The sequence below is a fragment of the Euprymna scolopes genome, chromosome 21, assembly GCF_053919585.1.
Source record: "Euprymna scolopes isolate OS-2025 chromosome 21, ASM5391958v1, whole genome shotgun sequence".
NCBI classification, from domain to species: Eukaryota; Metazoa; Mollusca; class Cephalopoda; order Sepiida; family Sepiolidae; genus Euprymna; species Euprymna scolopes.
The window spans coordinates 48,070,904-48,090,011 of record NC_136502.1 but is presented as its reverse complement, the minus strand read 5'-3'; the positions used below and the strand labels follow the sequence as shown (position 1 = coordinate 48,090,011).

At 32.5% G+C, this 19,108-nt stretch overlaps 1 protein-coding gene across 9 annotated transcripts in view; it reads left to right on the top strand.

Moving 5' to 3' along the window:
• Window positions 1-19,108, top strand: part of LOC145242244 (uncharacterized) — a 297,326-nt gene that overhangs the window by 165,229 nt on the left and 112,989 nt on the right. The gene's annotated exons all lie outside the window — the stretch shown is intronic.

Below are 19,108 nucleotides of genomic sequence, written 5' to 3'. Positions count from 1 at the left end.
TGGTCATATAGGTAGGTGTAGGATGGCTAGGGATGAATTATTTATTTTTAATTTTCATTTTCTTATTTTATTTTTTCTTTTATATTTTATGTATTTTGTTATTTATTTATAGTTAATTGTTGAATTAGTAAAGCTTTGAATAATTTAAGTCTTCGTGTGAAGTTAAGATATCTAATTTTAGTATTGTTAGAATATTTCTTTTTTTGGATGATTGTAGGTTTTTGTTGTGAAAGGTAAGGTGTCATTTGATGGTGGTATTGTCTGCTAAGTAATAGGTCAATCATCAGGAGAGTGTTGTCGTGGTGTGGCCAATGTATGCATTATATAAACTTTCAGAGTGGGATCGGAAACACTCTTCAAAGAAGTATTTAAATTCATATACTATATTAGTTTGGTTTAGTGTGGTGTTAGTATTATTATTATTATTGTTATTGTTTTTAATTATTAGATTGGAGGTTTTAAATTAGGTACAATATATTATTAGTTTAGTCTTTTTGTTCTCTTTGAATAGAAAAGATTACCTGCAAAATTGGAAAAAAGACGAACTCAGTCATGTTCAATCAAACATGAATAAAATTATATATATATATATATATATATATATATATATATATATATATATATGGACCAGCGGATAAAGAGGTCAGGCTCATTACTGTGGGATCCCGATTTCGAATCTCACTAGATTCAGCCACTCTGATGAGTCGTAGACGACGAAACACATGTCAGTGGATAATTATATATATATATATATATATATATATATATATATATATATATACTTACTGTACTTTATTCTTTATCAAAGTAGGGAGGTTGTGTCACATCATATGTAAAACAAAAATAATTACATTTCTTCGTTATTTCCTTATAAGTTGATTCATGATTGTTCTAATTGATAATGTTGTGAACTATCAGCTTCAATGTGGTCATAATTAGTCTGGAAAAGGTTTGGATTCACAATTTTTCCTCTCCAGCTATGATCAGAATAGCAACATGCATTGAATTTATCATATAATGAATCGTTTCCCTTTGTCATAGACTGACCTCAGAAATGCTTTTAAGCATCCAATCTATTAATTCCATTTTGAATAATTTTTTTTTTGTTGTTGACGGAACTTCAAAGAATCTCTCACCTTTTAAGGTTTCAAACGACCCTGGTGTCTAACTCTGCCCCGTGGAGAGGCATAGTAAATAGGTACTATCAATGTAGCACTAACTTTCATGAATCAACAAAAGGGATTTATTGACACCAGGAGGTGAAAATAGTCATAATTTTGATTTGCGACCACTTCCATTGTCTTCCTTGGAAAACTGTATACATCTGATATAAATTTCATCAAAATAGGCTGGAGGAGGGATGATGTTCATAACATCCTTAGGGTGCACTTAAAGATTTAAGACTACTTCCATTGTCTTCCCCTGAATTGTTATTCGTTTAACCTTATGAGCACTGATTTTTTTTTTTTTTTTTTTTTTAGAAAAGTTTTTTTTTTTTTTTTTTTTAACACCTATTTTTCTAATGACCCTGTATTCTTAACCCTTCATTGTATGCCCAAACAATGCATACAACAATTGTAGCATCTAAGTAAGATTAGCAAAACAAATCGTAAAGTTTGATTAATTTGCGTATTGTGATAGGGGCCCATCTTGAATTTTTAATGAAGTTGTCATTTCCTTAGGCAAATATGAGTCCAGTTGCTGAACGTATCATCTGCTACTGGAGGTGGCAGTCTTCTCATGATTTTGTCACAACCACGCTAAAAGTATTAATGGGGTTTACACTAATATCCTGGGGCTTGCTTTAGTGAAAATTGATCATTATTATAGGAAATTAAAATTGATCATTATTATAGGAAATTAAAATTGATCATTATTATAGGAAATTAAAAACTAAAAGCAAAGTCGTGATATGGCGTGCAGGGATAGGAAAAGCAGTTTCCCCTCACTATTTCCCCCGGACAACGCTGGATATACCATGGGTTACACCGTAAATGTAAAAAGAAAAAAAAAAATTGGATGAGAAACGACTAAAAGTTTGGGGAGATGGAATCGGCAGTTCACTAGAAGAGAAACTAAGAAACATGTCTCTCATCATCACCTTTTGTGGTGGGGGCAATCCGTTGTCTATTGAGATATGAGGAGGATGACATATTTTTATCCAATCAAAAGTTTGCTGAACCCTATTTGCTGCAAGCTGATTAGTTGATTTATTGGCCAGATTGCATCCCCCCACCCCGGGACGAGTTTCTTCTTAGAAATGAGTATTTATTATTGTAAGGTGTCTCCCTGAGTTGATCCATTTCTGAGTTGAAAGGCTCCAGTCTCAATTAATTCAGGGTTGACATTAGTTTTACAGCTATTGACATTTACACAGGACATTGTAGACCTGTGTCGAAAAGGGTGTGGTTCAAAGCTGATCTGCCCTATAAAAGCGTTTTTGTTATGTGAGACAACATGTTTTCATGGGAATAACATTGTGTTCTCGTCTGACACATTGATTTCGAATAATCAAATACACAGCTAACAACAAAAATACATTTCTAGGTTAAAGTACAGCTAGAGCGCAGACCTCCACCAGTGTTGGTTAATTTTCAGTTCTTCTCTTTTTCGTTTCCATATCAAGTGAGATGTTTTATTCCGTCTACCATGAGCGATTGTTGCCGTTCTTTAAACAAATGGGAATGCATAAGCATTGGGTGACCTCTGCCACGTCTCGATAAAACGACCTTTCGAGTTTTTCTATCGCTTTGCTTTTGTTTTCCTAATATGTGTTTCATTTGTGTTGCTTAAATATGGTTTCAATTTCCTCCTAATTTCTGTTTATCTCCTTTTTACGGTGACCATTAGACACAAAATCAGAGAAAGTGGGACTTGAAAAATTATCGTTCAAGAGGAAGAACACTCCAACTGAATACAAATTACCTGGGCAGACCTGTTTGCATTCCCCAGTAAAGGTGTTTCAAGCGGTTAGCAATGAATTAACCTCTTCTCAAACGGCGAGAAGGTATAACCTGAGAGGCTGGACCTCCTAGAACTGCACAGGGCAGAGAACGAACCACTTCAACAATAGCATAAATTCCACCGGTCATAATTTGGTATATAATTAACTTCAAAGGTTTATACAATTAAGAATAAATCTTTTAATTCAACCTCGAAAGCAAGCCCCCCCCCCCGAGTTTTGTTCGAAATTTCATACAGACAATATGCACCAGAAGAAAGTTGGAGGCTACATCACCCAAAATATTATGAGTAGCAGTCCGAATGATACCAATTGTCAATCCTCATTCAAACAATTCTGAAAGGAATTATTTGTGATTTATTAAAGAGTTCACATCAATTGTTAAAGATTTGTATAAAAACTTTAAAAAAAAAAAAGTAACAGCCTGAGATAACGTTTTAGCAGTTGAAGAATCAACCATTTCCTTATTTACTTTCCTCCCCACAAGGGCAGAGTTGGACACAAGTTAGGTTTTTAATACGGTGAAAATCCAGTTCCTCAAAAGAGGGTGCTCTGAATTAGGACAGAAATAAAAACTGCCTCAATCTGGAAGGATTTCTCCTTCACGGACCGAAGATAGAAACGGTTAAATGCAATCTCGGAACCAAACTATTCTGTAAATATGCACAAGGCGGCTGCATGTTTATTGGATTGCATTTTTGTGATGCAAATGAATAACAAACTTGTTGCGGGCGAGAGATGTTGCGGGCGAGAGATGTAAAAGAAAAAAAGAGGTCACACAAGAAATTGGAAATAACTCTTATGAGGGATTTGACCACCAAGAATTTGATTTCAGTTTGTAAAAAGATGTCTCTTTAAATGGGAATGTGTGCCGAGAGATAAAGCCCCTGGAAAAAAAAAAAATGTTTGTACAGATAAGAAGTTCCCTGTTGTGTCAGGGACTTAAAAATTTAATAGCTTTTCAAATATGAAGCCCTTGGGCTGTAGATTTTTGTTTGTTCATAGACGACGCTGGACATTATATTAAATGGTCAGCTTTTGGTTTTCCCAGAATAGCTGTGTTAGTGTTGGTCCGATTAATCGGAATCAGAAATTGAAAAAAATCAAGACTTTTGGCGGTATTGGAATTGGAAAATTTTCTAATCCCCAAAACGATTCCTTTAATTATGTTTTCTATTTGATTTTCTTTAAAATAAAATCTTCCACTGCTTGTAGTAATATTGAAATAACAAATATTTATTGATTTTTAATGATCAGTAAAACCTATAGATCAATCCCCCCACAAGTGTTTTTACGTTTGAGAAAATATCTGCACATTTAACGTGCGTTTTTACGGTAATTGGGGAAAAACAGCAACTTCATAGTTAAATATTTAGAGATTTATAAAGAATCAGAATCGGTAATTGTATTAGAATCGGTAAAAATGTTGGAATCGTCCTATCACTAATCTATGTGCATTCCATAAGAAGGACATGGAAAGCCAGTCTGAGTTGGCCTTCTGGACATCACGCAGTCAGATTTCTGGGGCTCTGACAGTCAGAAAAGATTTATGAACCTCTTTAAGCAACATGGGCCCTTGGGCTTGTGTTCTTTGGATTTGTTTTGATTTGGTCGGTTTTTTTTTTTTTTTTTTTTACATGGGGTCACCACTTATCAAGGCCCGAAGGCCACTCAGGGATAAGGGTTATTGCGTGTACAGTAATCAATGAGATAGTATTGTAGTAATCTTTAGTATTGGGGGTTTTGATAGAGTGTCTTACTTAAGGGGGCGGTTTGTCAGGAGTTTGTTTATGTTGGACTTGAAGTTAAGATTTCTCATTAACAAATCTGTTATTCAGTGGAAGAGAACAACTATTATTATAACCGTCAAAAGAATAAAACTTTGTTGCTTGTTTTAAACACAAGTTGTGATTTTATTTGGAAGAATTCTTCTGCTGTAGCATTATTGACTGAGACCAAATTGACACTGTGATCCGTGTGTAATCGACCAATGACCTTCGACCGGCACAACGAGTGAACAATCACGGCCTGTGCAGTGAACACACGTGGAGCATGCTCCTAATTCTTTTCTGAAGAATGTAATGTATCATACAGTGAATGATTTAGGTCAAATCGTATCTGTCATAATATTGTTGGTGACTCAAATGCTAATTCCTACGTCACATACAAATCGTTTGAATGAGTTTAGTCAACTGGAACGGACTGACATTTTTTTTTTTAATTCTCAAATAGTAGCAATTCTAAAGCTCACAATTATTTCAGTCATAACAGCGTTATCGATTGTGAATCTTTCTCGTTTATTGTCTGGCTTTCATTTCATTTGCACAAATGTTTCTTTTTCTTGATAATCTACAAGAGGCGTTCAAAATGTATGCCTCCTATTTTTTTAAATTATTATTTCGCCTGAGTGGACCAGAGGGGATTGCAAATTCCATTGTTAACTATTAATGACTAAACTTATGCATTCATGATCTGTATGTTTCATGTCTCTGTTGCAAATATTGACAGTGCGAGACTCTAAGAAAAAGCAACCCTTGTTATGGATGCGTGTTGGAAGCAGAGATGCGTCATTGAATTCCTGGCAAAAGTGCATTGAGAATCGTGGTGACTATGTAAAAAAATTCCTGAGCTCAAAAGGTCGCTCATTTTGATGGTACCACCCCTGTCTTCGTAGCTCTTCAACTTTTTGAGTAAAAAAAAAAATAGGAGGTTTTACTTTTGGAACGACCCTTATATATAATAATACACTAAAATAATTTCATGTTCGTGTGTCATTGCATTTCATCTCTTGAGCTTGTATTAGAAATATTTTGCTCATTTAAATGTAACATTTCTATCAATGCAACCTCCAACCTTCTTCAGGTGTATCTTGTTGAACTCTGGACTGTGCATGGAATTTTGAATGAAACCCTTAATCTAATCCACGGGGGTAGCATGTTCTCGTTCCATCACCCATAAACGGGTAAGATAGCTAATGTAATTCATCAATTCACAATTGTACTTTGAGTGTCGTCCACACTGAGGATCGAACCTTAAGAAGAGTGTAACTTTTACAATTGAATTTTACCAAGTACTCAATCCACTATGTCACAAATTCCGTGAGATTTTGACAGAAAGATTTCAGAGTTTGACAAGATGCACCTGAAGAAGGTCAGAGGTTACAGTGACTGAAACATTGTGCAAATAACACTCAATATGAGAACAGTAGTCGAAAGAATCCAAATACAAAAAATCAATGCTCCTCTAAAATTTAAGAAATGTAATATCTGAGATTTTATTTGAACTTTCAATTTTTGTCATAAATTTTAAATAGGATTCAATTCTGATCATAGATTTTAAATATAGTTCAATTTTCGTCATAGATTTAAAATATCGATCAATTCTCATCATAGATTTTAAATATGGTTCAATTCTCATCATAGATTTTAAATATGGTTCAATTCTCATCATAGATTTTAAATATAGTTCAATTCTCATCATAGATTTTAAATATGGTTCAATTCTCATCATAGATTTTAACTATGGTTCAATTCTCATCATAGATTTTTAAATATGGTCCAATTCTCATCATAAATTTTAAATATAGTTCAATTCTCATCATATATTTTAAATATGGTTCAATTCTCATCATAGATTTTAAATATGGTTCAATTCTCATCATAGATTTTAAATATAGTTCAATTCTCATCATAGATTTTAAATATGGTTCAATTCTCATCATAGATTTTAAATATAGTTCAATTCTCATCATATATTTTAAATATGGTTCAATTCTCATCATAGATTTTACATATGGTTCAATTCTCATCATAGATTTTAAATATGGTTCAATTCTCATCATATATTTTAAATATGGTTCAATTCCCATCATAGATTTTAAATATAGTTCAATTCTCATCATATATTTTAAATATGGTTCAATTCTCATCATAGATTTTAAATATGGTTCAATTCTCATCATAGATTTTAAATATAGTTCAATTCTCATCATAGATTTTAAATATGGTTCAATTCTCATCATAGATTTTAAATATAGTTCAATTCTCATCATATATTTTAAATATGGTTCAATTCTCATCATAGATTTTAAATATGGTTCAATTCTCATCATAGATTTTAAATATGGTTCAATTCTCATCATATATTTTAAATATGGTTCAATTCTCATCATAGATTTTTAATATGGTTCAATTCTCATCATAGATTTTAAATATGGTTCAATTCTCATCATAGATTTTAAATATAGTTCAATTCTCATCATAGATTTTAAATATGGTTCAATTCTCATCATAGATTTTAAATATGGTTCAATTCTCATCATATATTTTAAATATGGTTCAATTCTCATCATAGATTTTAAATATGGTTCAATTCTCATCATAGATTTTAAATATGGTTCAATTCTCATCATATATTTTAAATATGGTTCAATTCTCATCATAGATTTTAAATATAGTTCAATTCTCATCATATATTTTAAATATGGTTCAATTCTCATCATAGATTTTAAATATGGTTCAATTCTCATCATAGATTTTAAATATAGTTCAATTCTCATCATAGATTTTAAATATGGTTCAATTCTCATCATAGATTTGAAATATAGTTCAATTCTCATCATATATTTTAAATATGGTTCAATTCTCATCATAGATTTTAAATATGGTTCAATTCTCATCATAGATTTTAAATATGGTTCAATTCTCATCATATATTTTAAATATGGTTCAATTCTCATCATAGATTTTAAATATAGTTCAATTCTCATCATATATTTTAAATATGGTTCAATTCTCATCATAGATTTTAAATATGGTTCAATTCTCATCATAGATTTTAAATATAGTTCAATTCTCATCATAGATTTTAAATATGGTTCAATTCTCATCATAGATTTTAAATATAGTTCAATTCTCATCATAGATTTTTAATATGGTTCAATTCTCATCATATATTTTAAATATGGTTCAATTCTCATCATATATTTTAAATATGGTTCAATTCTCATCATAGATTTTTAATATGGTTCAATTCTCATCATAGATTTTAAATAGGATTCAGTTCTCATCATAGATTTTAAATATGGTTCAATTCTCATCATAAATTTTAAATAGGATTCAGTTCTCATCATAGATTTTAAATATGGTTCAATTCTCATCATAGATTTTAAATATAGTTCAATTCTCATCATAGATTTTTAATATGGTTCAATTCTCATCATAGATTTTAAATATGGTTCAATTCTCATCATAGATTTTAAATATGGTTCAATTCTCATCATAGATTTTTAATATGGTTCAATTCTCATCATAGATTTTTAATATGGTTCAATTCTCATCATAGATTTTAAATATGGTTCAATTCTCATCATATATTTTAAATATGGTTCAATTCTCATCATAGATTTTAAATATGGTTCAATTCTCATCATAGATTTTAAATATAGTTCAATTCTCATCATAGATTTTTAATATGGTTCAATTCTCATCATAGATTTTTAATATGGTTCAATTCTCATCATAGATTTTAAATATGGTTCAATTCTCATCATAAATTTTAAATAGGATTCAGTTCTCATCATAGATTTTAAATATGGTTCAATTCTCATCATAGATTTTAAATATAGTTCAATTCTCATCATAGATTTTAAATATGGTTCAATTCTCATCATAGATTTTAAATATAGTTCAATTCTCATCATAGATTTTTAATATGGTTCAATTCTCATCATATATTTTAAATATGGTTCAATTCTCATCATATATTTTAAATATGGTTCAATTCTCATCATAGATTTTAAATATGGTTCAATTCTCATCATAGATTTTAAATAGGATTCAGTTCTCATCATAGATTTTAAATATGGTTCAATTCTCATCATAGATTTTAAATAGGATTTAATTCTCATCATAGATTTTTAATATGGTTCAATTCTCATCATAGATTTTAAATAGGATTCAGTTCTCATCATAGATTTTAAATATGGTTCAATTCTCATCATAGATTTTAAATATAGTTCAATTCTCATCATAGATTTTAAATATGGTTCAATTCTCATCATAGATTTTAAATATAGTTCAATTCTCATCATAGATTTTTAATATGGTTCAATTCTCATCATATATTTTAAATATGGTTCAATTCTCATCATATATTTTAAATATGGTTCAATTCTCATCATAGATTTTAAATATGGTTCAATTCTCATCATAGATTTTAAATAGGATTCAGTTCTCATCATAGATTTTAAATATGGTTCAATTCTCATCATAGATTTTAAATAGGATTTAATTCTCATCATAGATTTTTAATATGGTTCAATTCTCATCATAGATTTTAAATAGGATTCAGTTCTCATCATAGATTTTAAATATGGTTCAATTCTCATCATAGATTTTAAATAGGATTTAATTCTCATCATAGATTTTAAATAGGATTTAATTCTCATCATAGATTTTAAATAGGATTCAATTCTCATCATAGATTTTAAATAGGATTTAATTCTTGTGATAGATTTTAAATAGGATTTAATTCTTGTGATAGATTTTTAATAGGATTTAATTCTCATCATAGATTTTAAATATGGTTCAATTCTCATCATAGATTTTAAATAGGATTCAATTCTCATCATAGATTTTAAATATGGTTCAATTCTCATCATAGATTTTAAATAGGATTTAATTCTTGTGATAGATTTTAAATAGGATTCAATTCTAATCATAGATTTTAAATAGTATTTAAGGCAGGACTCGTTGAAGGCCTTGGCAGAACTGTAATTTTGTCTTTTCTGATCTTGGGTCGCCACTGATTTAGATGTTTGAGTTAATTATCTTGTTGGGAGATAAATTGCCGATCTAGCTCAAGACGGTCTCTTGATTTAATCTGCAGATTTACCGATTCTTTATATTTTATTTTCAATGATTTTCCGGAATAACCAACAAAGCAAAAAAAAAGGGGGGGGGGTAAAAATACACAACAAATTAATGTTACCAAAGGCAAGCTAAGTTACTCTTCTCCTTTACCTGTATATATTTTAATTTTTTTTTCCTTACATAAAAATAAATGTATTGTAAAGTCTGTCAAGTTATAACAAAAATCAAAATAATGGTCTCATTCAAACCATCGCTCAAAAATCGAAAATTAAACAATATTCGTAGAACATTACATTTTTGCATGATTAGTGGCATTTATTGGATGAATTTCTATCAGTATTTTGTTTGATTTTTGAACAATTATTGAGGCTCGAATGAAACCACCATCTTATTTTTCATTCTAAATCAACAGGTTTTATGTTACCTTTATTTTTGAATAAAAACACTTTAAAATAAGTTTAAAGTAACTTGTATTGCCTTTGGTAACGTTTATTTGTTGTGCATTTATTTTTTTTCACTCCTTTTTTTATTTTGTTGGATATTCTGGAAAATCACCTTATTTTTCCAGTTTCATTTGAACTAAAATAATCTGTAAACCTCACATAACCATCTTTTAATATTTTCACTGTATTCTTAGGAAGGAAAGCGACATCACCTTTCTTGCATCAAATCATTTTAACATCATTATCATCTCTTGAAATGTCTTGCACCAAAATTATATTTTAATTATACCTAAAAACTGTTGGACACACAGGTCTTTGACAAAAATGTGTAAAACAAACAATAATAGCAAATTTATTTTGGTTGCACAATTAGACACCGAATTATGACCATTCAAAATTTGTTTAAAAGGAGAAAATTTGATGTTTATTTCTAGGTGATTATTTAAAAATTTTTCGTATTATCAAGTTAACAAGAAAGTTCTTGCGGTTTTTAACTTTTAAATTCAGATGAACATATTTCAACTCAAACAAAAATTTATTGATTGAAATAAGCACCATCAGAATCAGCACACTTTTACCAACGCAAAACAAGTGTATTTATGCCAGTAACGTAAAAATCTTGCGTTCTGATGGCAATGAAGTCGTTGAAGGCGTTTTTAATATCGCTTAGTTTTTTTAAGCATTTCTCATGCAAAATGTTGTTGATGCTTGAAAAAGCGGTAGTCAGTAAGTGAGAGGTTTGGGGAGTATGGTGGATGAGGCATAGTTTTGTAGCCCAATTCATTCAACTTCTGCAGGGTCAGCAATGTATGGTCGGGTGTTGCCGTAGAGTATAATTGGGCCTTTTCTGTTGACTAATGCTGGGTGTTGTTGTCGAAGTTTCTGGTGCATTTCATTCGTTTGTTGACAGTACTTCCATGCCGTAATAGTTTCTTCTGCGTTCAAAAAACTAATGGATGAGACCAGTCGCAGACCACCAAACAGTGAGCATCACCAGTTGTCGTAAAGAACCCACTTTACATCGCAAGTCACAACCCAGTCGAAAAACGGATCATTCTTGTTGCATAAAAGAAGAGAAGATGATGACACTTCATAACAGCGTTTCTTTTGGTTGTCCCTATTTACAATGCCTCCCCACGGGACAGAGTTAGATGCCAGGGTCGTTTTTTAACGTGGAGAAAAGGAACAGAAATAAAAATTTTCTCAGTCGTGAAGGATTTCTCCTCCACTGACAAAGAACAAGAAATTGAAGTGCAGACAATTCGTGAGGCACCCATTTATCAAGTGTTTTTATTTTCCCAATCTCTCAAGTGGTTGGAAAACGATTAGATCGAACGAAAAACGCTCGTTAAAATGATATATAAATTAAAGATATTATAATGAAAACGTATTTGAAAATACATCATTTGAAATCAAAATAAAAAATTCTGCAAGAACTTTCTAATCAACCTAATACCAGTCCTCTGCGCTGACGTAAGTAATTTTTTTTTAATAACTTGCGATGAACTATGTTTGTTGCCAGTAACCTGGTAAGACAATAACAAATGAAATTTGGTGATACCAGATCAGGCTGTTTGAAGATACTAACTCCTCGATCTAAAATGCATCAAACATTGACGTTATTTTGTTCTTTTGCCTTTGTAAAACTCAATCATGTTCTGCAAAGCAAAAAAGAAAGAAAGTTTTTTTTTTTTTTTTTTTAAATTTTTTTACAAAAAACCAACTCACCATGAATAAATATTTGAATACATAAAGAACTTGGCGTATTGATATTTACCAAAATGATCAGATTCCGCATTAAATCACCTGAAAAGGGTTGACATGCTGTAATAACAAAACAACTAAACAAAATTGGTTAGTCAGAATCAAACTTTGATTTGTCAACTTAAATGTTATTTCAGCCTGACTTTAAAAATTCAACAAGGTGACGTCATATGTTAGATTCGAATTACAAATCTAAGCATTTTGAAATAATGCCGTACTATTTCTCTAATTGTGAAAGTCAATAATCGTCTGCTGTAACTGAACGCCGAGCTCCTTTGTTTTTCTCCATTATGCCTGACGTGAGAATGACAATGGTGACAAATTTTGCATCCGTGATGTGCTTTGTTAAAACTTTCCTCTCTAAATTCAAGATACATCAAAGGAAAATGTAAATTATAATTACGCAAATCAAAGTGATTTCTGATTTCGTATAAATAAACTTGCCGTTTTATCTTTCGTGTAATTTTTTGTTTTTTAGTGACATTAATCTATCCTTTTGAAAATGGAGTTTCATAGTCATTTTTATTTATTTCATCTACTAGTAGAAACGCTCGATATTGCCTGGAATTTAATGAGGAAACACTGTTTTTTTTTTGTTTTTTTATTATTCAATTTTCACCCCAAACAAGGCACAGTGCCACTTTGAAGCAGGGGGCTACTATTAGAGACTTAATTAGCGGGGTCATTATGAAGGGAGATGAGTAGAAAGATGTTTGTTAACATTACACTTGAACTTCTGCATATCAGTGCAGTTGGGAAAGCAGAATCCCGGAAGGGAGTTCCAAAGACCCGCAGTTCTGGGGAAGAAACTATTGGAGTAAAAGGCTTTCTTGCACCTAGGGATCTCTACTGTAAAGGGATGAGACTTAGTAGCTTGTCGGGTTTGTCGGGGGTAGTTACGTCGGGGAGGTACAAGTGTTTGCAGTTCGTCAGAGCATTCACCATTAAAGTATTTGTAGAACAGGCAGAGGGATGCAACATCTCGTCGATGGGACAGAGGCTGAAGCCTAGATGACAGTTCAGGACCTATCAGGTTGGCGACTCTCCAGGAGCGAGAGACAAGCAGCAGATGCACCAGTCCAGATGTGACAACAGTACTCCATACATGGGCGAATGGTAGCCTTATAGAGGTATAGGATACTGTCAGGCGTAAGTAGTTTTCTAGCACGGTAGAGGGAGCCAACCTTCCTTGCAGCAGCCTTGGCAATGCTCTCAATGTATCTATTCCAGTTCATATTCCCTGTAAACGTTAGGCCGAGGAGTTTAAAAGAAGTACTTTCAGGCAATATGTTCTTGGCCATTGCTATTGGTGGTAGAGAAGGTTTCTTGTAGTTATTGAAGGAAACAAGCTTAGTCTTAGCAGCATTGAATGTGACCAACCATTTTTGTCCCCATTCCACTACAGATTGGAGGTCATCCTCTAGTGTTTCTGCCATTTCCTTAGATATGTGTTCATTTGTTTTCCCTTCATATCTGTTATAGAGAGTGGTGTCATCGGCAAATATACCCATCTCCGAAACAATTTTATCAGGGAGGTCATTTATGAATATCAGGAATAATAGAGGTCCAAGGATAGACCCCTGAGGTACTCCCGCATTTATGTCATGTTGTTTAGATGTACGACCGTCGAGGACAACTTTGATTTTTCTATTACTTAAGAAGGATTTAATTACATTATGAATTCTTCCAGTGATTCCATATGATCTAATTTTCCTTAGAAGACCATCGTGTCATACCCTGTCAAAAGCCTTAGATATATCAAGGGCCACCGCTCTACCCTCCCCTGTTTTGTCCAATGAACGGTATATACGTTCAGAAACTACAGTTAAGATATCTGCTGTTGAACGGGCTTGCCTAAATCCATATTGTTTGTCAGTCAGGAGTTTAGCAGCTGTTAGGTGCTGGACTAGAGCTTGATTAACTAAGGACTCAAATATTTTGGCGAAAAACGGGAGGAGACTAATGGGGCGATAATTTAGTGGGTCAGTTCTTTCACAAGAATTCTTGAAGACTGGTACCACAAAGGCGGTTTTCTCTTTTTATTATGCTTATAGCGCCATTTTAAAAATGTTATCCTCCCGGTTTGCTTTGTTTCAGAAGAAACTGGAATTTTGAAAAGCTATCTATATTGTTTTTTTCGTATATATAATTTAAATTTCATTAAAATTAAATATAAATGTTTAAAGTTTTAAGGGCGTTCTGCTTTTTTTTATCAGGAGCATTTGGAAAGTCAGCGCATTGAAGCGTTCTGCTATTGTCTTCCATGGAGACTTTTATACATATGACTTACATTTCATCAAAAAAGGATATTTTTGAAGTTTTAAGGGAGGTTCTGTCCATAACTTCTTTAGAGAGCTCCTTAGAGATTCGGGACCACTTCCATTGTCTTCCTTGGAAGATCTTATAAATATTTATTGAGATTCTCTAATCATACACATAAACATTAACATATATGTATAAAAATAATTATACTAATGGGAGTCGATCAACGTCTGCTTCTCAGAGGCTTTTTTAATATATATACTTAAATAACACAAAATATATATGCAAAAATACATCTTGCTTCTGGGATTGAGTTATGTTTGAAACGAAATTCTGTGTTGATCTAATTAGCCATAGCAAGTCACGCATCTATCTCGGGTGTCTATGTATTTCGCCATCTCACTCTCTCGTATTTCTTAATGACTTTATGAGCATTTTGAGAAAGAGTGCTTTTTTTTTTCAGCATTGCCATCTAATTTACGTATGTCATTTTTAGCCACAAGAATTGCTGTTTCAATTACTTTCAATGCAATAGATACTCTGAAACCAAAGCTTCATTCAAATCTGCCTAAAACCACTGCAAAATAATAATAGAAACGGTAAAAAAAAATTCTACAATCCTGTTAAATCGAGAGTGACGGATAAAAGACTTTGTTTCCATGAGTTTAAGAGAATATCAAATAAGGTTCCAAACGAGCGGAAGACCTTTATCCCAACTATCGTTAATCAACCAGAAGTGATCTTCTCAGCATCTGATAACGCCAAAATTTTCGCAAAGAACTTTACAGCAAATTCCACCCTTTGTGACCAGCGCCACCTACCCTCAAATTTCTCCCTATGGCCAAAAAGAACTCTAAGGGACATCCACATAGTTGTCCAGGATGTTGTCAAACTTATCAAGAACCTTGTTGCCAACAAGGCAACTAATCCCAACAACATTCCAGTCATAATACTTGAGAAATTGCAACATGAATTAGTTCCTAGCCTTACAAAGCTGTTCAATCGTTACTTAAATGGAAAAGATGGAAGGAACACCACATTAACCCAAGGGAACTGAAACTGCGTGAAAGCTTGTTAACTGCCCCCCCCCCCGCTCCCCAAAAATGCATCAGCCGTGGAAGAGCACTAACCAGACCTCCACTGGATAAGTGCAAAGAGTTCTGGGCCCTTAGGGAGGCTTACCATCAACCAAATTCTAGTGACAATTAATGGTCGTTGTCAGTGAGAAATCAATGGTTAGCAGCTGCTGCAATAATGCAAAGTCATTTGCTAAAGGTATTGTAGGAGGTGGATAGTACTAAAAGACTTGGAGACTTGTTGTCATCCCTAAAAGAGCCCCTGGGGTACACTCAAGAGTTGTCGCAAAGTATAGACAAACAAAATTATATAGAAATCAGTTAGTTACAACTTTTCAAAAAATTTTATAAAAATCCAAAGGCATCAATTTTTTTTTTTAATAAGCACAAAAGTGTCAATTTTAGCCATTTTAATCCGAAAGGCACCCCTAGGGGGGCAACCGGAGCTTTCCTGGAAAATCTGTTCTGTTACTTTTTTACTCATACAATTTCCAAAAATTCCAAGGCGTAGTTATTGAGAAAAGTGCGGACGGACGAACGGACAAGGGTGAATTTACAGGTCCACCCTCCTTTTGTCGCCCCCCCCCAGAAGAAAGAAAAATAAGTATAAATAATGATGATGATGATGATGATGATATGGAAGTACCGTGCCTTATTAGTTTTAGAAAAATGTATGAAGAATGCCTTAACAGATATATCACAGTTTATGAATGTTTTAATGGAATCAAAGTAGAATAAAAAATAAAAAAAAGTTGTAGTGGTTGTGACCCAACGGATCACGCGTACAATCGTACATTCTAGAATACTACTAAAATCTGTGGATCTTGTTTGCTCGTTTGTTTGTCCCCGTGCACACTTGATGACATCATGTAAAAAAATAAAAATAAAATGAATGATAACAATTGTCACACACTTAAAGAAAGAAAAAAAGAAAAAAAAATGTCATTAAATGGGAAAGTAAAAAAAAAAAAAAAAAAAATGGAAGAAAAAAAATCGGCATAAAAAAAAAGTCTGATTTCGTTGGGCATGATGGGACAAATAAATATTTACAAATAAATACACTTTGCTCTTTATGATAGCGTATGTGTGTTAGGTGGCGGGGATTGGGTTTGTGTAATTATGAATTACCCCAAATTGTTAAAACAGCAAACGAGCAAATGAAACAGGAAGGGTTGTTTTTTTAAGTGTGTGCCCCCCCCCCCTGCCCTTGTAATTCTCTTTTTGAGGTGAAAGTCTGACGAATGTCGCTTGTCGCTCGGGTACCCAGCTGAGCTTATCGATTGTTAAGAGAAAGTCCGTTTGAATCTCACCATAAAGAAAACAAAAACTAATACAAATAAATTGACTGGCAGATTTTCTCATGGGTCTATCGCTTTATTTGCTCTACTCTCGCGGTGACTCATCTATCCAGTTTTTTTCTTGTCATATCTATAATATAAAGCTGAATGTCTGTGTGTATGTGTCTGGTCACGAATAGGCTCCTATATGGTTGACTCTTTTAAAAAACTGATTACATATAATGATAGAAGATGCATTGAGACACAGGAATGGGTATGTTTGATCTGGCAGAACAGTGGTTCATTAAAATTGTGGGGTCTTCGTTCGCGCTTGGTCCACAAAGTATGGAAATAAAAAATTTAAAAATAATTAAAAAAAACAAAAAAACAAACGTTTACAAGTGTGTTTTTGATATAGATGTACATAATAATACTTTGATAAGTATGTTTTAACTTAAATAGGGATGCTATAATAAAATTGTGGGGTCTGCGTTCACGCCTGGCCTCCATAGAATGGAAATAGGCACAAGCTTTAATAAAGACTTTTCATATCTATCTGTGTAAGTATACTTTGATAATTATGTTCCTATTTGAAGAAATATGGTATAATAAAATTATGGGGTGTTCGTTCGCACCCGACCTCCATAGAATGGAAATATGTCACAAAGTTTAACAAGATTTTTTAATATAGATCCACAGAATATTATGATAAGTGTTTCAGTGTGAACAGGTATGGTACAATAAATTATGGGGTTTATCTATTTTATTTTTACTTTCATCATATTTTGCTTTGGTTTTGATACCCCCAAATTCAACCCAAATTTACAACCCTTCCTTTTCATAACCTATCATACTTTCATAAATCAGAGTCCATTTTCTGTAGGCTGTTTTTGAACCCAGTCCACGACGGGTACTTTTGCTAGTATATATATATATATATATATATATATATATATATATATATATATATATATATATATATATATATATATATATATATAATATTCTTTTTATTTATTCTATTTTCTCTCTTTCACTCTCTCTTGTTTTCTTTCTTTTTTTTCACTATTGGTTACATATGTGTATACATGTTTCAGTGGAATCTCAATTCAGAGAGACCACTTCATCATACTAAAAAAAAAAAAAAAAAAAAAAGAGCCAATAATGTTTGTATACAAACAGTATTGGTTCTTTTTTTCGGTATGATAAGATGTTCTCTCTGAATTGAGATTGCACCTATAATGTGTGTATAATAAACGTACTATATACCAGTTCTGTCCTCTATCGAGCTTTCTTTAATAATCACATGAGTTTCGGTGGATCTACATCTAGGAAACCAAACTATACAACCATATGCATATATTTATTTATTTATTTATTTATTTATTCCAGATAAAAAAAAAAAAAAAACACTCAAAAGTCAAACCATTGAATTTCAACAAGGTTATTGGTAGTGCTCAATTAACAAGAACAAGATATTATTTTAATCAATTTAAATAAACAAGATTACCACAAGTTGCTACAATAAATTTACTGTTTCAGTTTTAATCAAGGCCAGTCGTTTAATCTAAATTATGAGCAGAGGTTTCTTGTCGCCTAACAATGTCTTTTAAGACTGAAACAGTAAACTTATTGTAGCGACTTATGGTAATTTTGTTTCACAGTCTCTTGTTTCTTTTTTATTTGTTTTCTTCTTTCTTTCTCTTTTACTTTAATTTTTCTCTCTTTATTCTCCTCTCCTCTTTATTTCTTTTCTCTTTTCTTAGCTGAGTCAATTTATTGATCGAGTCAACATAGTGTGCAACAGCATTACTGCATTTTAATAAATAATAAAACCCGGCAAATAAGGATTGAGGATATGCGTTGCATGGGTAGAAATAATAGAATGATACTATGGGTGTGTAATTTGAGTGTTAATAACAGGCTAGGAAAGATTAAATTTGGACTTTTATAGAGAGATCTGTGCAGACCAGGAGACTTTGATGGTATGGCCATGTTGAAAGAATAGATGAGAGTTCTCGAGTACGATGTAGAACAGTTGAGATAACAGGGCCAGTTTACATGAAAAGGACAATGAAAACATAGGAGGAAGTGATGATTCATTTATCCATCCACAGCCTTCAGCCCCTGGAGAGGCATAAGCCATCCACAACTTTGTAGATGCTTTTGTAGCGAGGAGTTCATTTTTAGGGGTGAGGGTGCTGGTCCCATGCCCAACCTTCCCAGAAGGTACATACAGCACCTAGCTTTCCCAAATGGTCACCCATCTGGTACTGGCCAGGTTAAACATTGCTTAACTTTGGTGATCAGGCGATCACCAGTGTGTCAACGTGATTGTGCCATACTAGAAAGTGATAAGGATAGACTTAATATGAAGACCTGGGCAGAAATGGGTTAGTTTGGGAATCAATTCAGTTCTTTTCATTGTAGAGAATCTCTATGTGGCCCATAC